We start from the raw sequence: 2,796 nt of genomic DNA on the forward strand, positions 1-2,796 counted from the left end.
GATGGGAGACGATGACTGCTGGCTTAAATGAACGCAGCCATTAGGAAAAGAAACTAAGTGTAAGTAGAGTGGTGACGAAAGCTTTTACTATTGACATCACAAATTGTTTTCTTTAGTGGCCGCGCTTCAGTCTGGAACCGCGCGGCCGCTACGGTCGCAGGTTCGAATCCTGCCTCGGGCATGGATGTGTGTGATGTCCTTAGGTTAGTTACGTTTAAGCAGTTCTAAGTTCTAGGGGACTGATGACCTCAGATGTTAAGTCCCATAGTGCTCAGAGCCATTTGAACCATTTTGTTTTCTTTAAGTATCTTAACGCAATGGGAGAATCATTTGGTAACGAATGTGGCAGAAAAAAATTAATCCTCTGGATAAATCAGCTTCAAGTTAATGAATGAAACGTTTCCCGTAAGTGAAGCCAGTCATTTATGGGCCAGACATGACTGAATATGTTTCGGTAATTGAAACATTTCATCATGAGTACTCAAAGAAATTGCAATACATTGCACGGCTGAAGAAGAATTTCATTCTGTTTGTCAGACAATTTTCCCTTTTTGCTGCTAATGAACCTCTTTACTTTCGAATTGAGGTGATAGATGTACAGTGGAGCACCCATTCCAAGGACCTGTTTGTCCGATACAGGAATTTACACAACTTTTATAAAGCATTAGCCTAGCAGCAATATCCTCGGCTGCACAGACAAGCTGCTAAAGTTATTTCAGTATCTGGCTCAAAAAACCTATTTAGAATATGTACAACAATATAACTGAACGTTATTTCTGCTCTTGTGAAATTGACTAAGTCTCGCCAACGTTCAGGTTTCACAGACGATAATACCCGTAAATCCTCATGTTTGACTGTATCGCGAACAGGATTATTTTCTTTCCAAAATTATTATATATTCTAAAACAGAAAAGTGTATAAGTTTGTAAACATCACAACATAATAAAAATGCCTTCACTTAATACTTTTTGTAGTTCTACACACCGTATTAGCACTGTAGAGAGTATTTATTTAATCCGGTAACAAAAGTAATTGCTTTGGCAGCAAAAAAAATAAATAAATAAATAAATAAATTTAAAATGGACACACGTGATAAACGCCCGATTATTAATGTATGTTGCAATATTCATCTCAGAGTAGCTGCACAGTGTTGCAAACACGTCTCCCTTGTTTCCTTCATGTGTAGCCTTTAGTACACAGATGTCTCCATCACACTGTTCGAAATAGCGTAGTGGTGGGGCATGCCGGCCAACAGCCTTGCCTCAATGATAACACCGGTTCCCGTCAGATCACCGAAGTTAGGCGCTGTCGGGCTGGGCTAGCACCTGGATGGGTGACCATCCGGTCTGCCGAGCGCTGTTGGCAAGCGGGGTGCGCTCAGCCCTTGTGAGGCAAACTGAGGAGCTACTTGGTTGAGAAGTAGCGGCTCCGGTCTCGTAAACTGACATACGGCTGGGAGAGCGGTGTTCTGACCACATCTCCCTCCATATCCACATCCAGCGACGCCTGAGGTCTGAGGATGACACCGCAGCCGGTCGGTACCGCTGGACCTTCCAAGGCCTGTTCGGACGGAGTTTGCTCGGGGAAAGCCGGAGTCTCAGCTCCACTGGCAGAGAGAGAGAGTACATTCAGGGAGAGCAAATGTTTTACCAGGTTTGCTCTGTACCCTTGTATGTGTCAGTTTTCCGTTGTAGTTTTTGCGCAGTCGCCTTCTGAAACGCTGGAGATACTTATGAATAATGTTCCGGCGTAACGTCAAGCGCTGGCACCCCTGTCAAGAACGTTAGAGCAGAGAGGGCTGTGAGGCGACGTCAGTCAGTTGTACGCTGGCGAACCCCTCTCTAGGACGACACCGAGACAGGAGCGGCCTCTAGGCGGAGAGAATATAAGCGCCGCGCCGCCTGCCAGCGGTCCAGTTGACGCACGCGGTTCACGCGGCGCACTCCGCTGCTCGACTCGCTGCGGCTCACTTCGTTACCGTCGCTCGCGCACGCCAACGCCACTAGCCCAATGCCATGGCTGGACGGAAAGGGAAGCAGATTGCAGCCGCACTGGAAATTCTCATCCGTGCGATGGGGGACAACAGCGGCCGCCAACGGCAGCCAAAGCGCAAGCGCACTCAGCAGAACAGCAAGATTCTGCAGTGCTACAAGTGCCAGCATACTGCGCGTGATTGCAAGAACGCCGTCGCGTGCTTGAAGTGCGCGGCGGCTCACGACACGCGCAGTTGCACGAAGCCTCGTGGGGCGGCCAGCAGCTGCGCGAACTGCGGCGGGCCACACGCCGCCAACTCGCTTAGCTGCAGCTACCTCAGGGAGTCACGCCGTCAGCCCGCCGCACCACGCCCTGCTGCTGTGTCAAGCGCCACGACGGCCGCCCTGACCCCCCCCCCCCTCCCCCGCCACCGCTCCGGCGAGGGGTGCGAGCCGCGCCGACACGAAGCAGAAGCCGCCACTGTATTCAAACATCATTCTTGTGCAACGCAGCTAGCTCTTTATTCGCACGAAGTAATGGCCGCTATCGACAGGGGATCTCAAGTTAATTCCGTATTTCTAGATTTCCGGAAAGCTTTTGACACCGTTCCTCACAAGCGACTTCTAATCAAGCTGCGGGCCTATGGGGTATCGTCTCAGTTGTGCGACTGGATTCGTGATTTCCTGTCAGGAAGGTCGCAGTTCGTAGTAATAGACGGCAAATCATCGAGTAAAATTGAAGTGATATCAGGTGTTCCCCAGGGAAGCGTCCTGGGACCTCTGCTGTTCCTTATCTATATAAATGACCTGGGTGACAATCTGA

At 49.6% G+C, this 2,796-nt stretch overlaps 1 pseudogene; it reads left to right on the forward strand.

Annotated features, from left to right (window-relative positions):
* Window positions 1-1,247: 1,247 nt before the first annotated feature.
* Window positions 1,248-1,365, forward strand: LOC124709346 (annotated as a pseudogene).
* Window positions 1,366-2,796: the final 1,431 nt, after the last annotated feature.

The sequence above is a fragment of the Schistocerca piceifrons genome, chromosome 7 (assembly GCF_021461385.2).
Source record: "Schistocerca piceifrons isolate TAMUIC-IGC-003096 chromosome 7, iqSchPice1.1, whole genome shotgun sequence".
Classification (NCBI taxonomy): Eukaryota; Metazoa; Arthropoda; class Insecta; order Orthoptera; family Acrididae; genus Schistocerca; species Schistocerca piceifrons.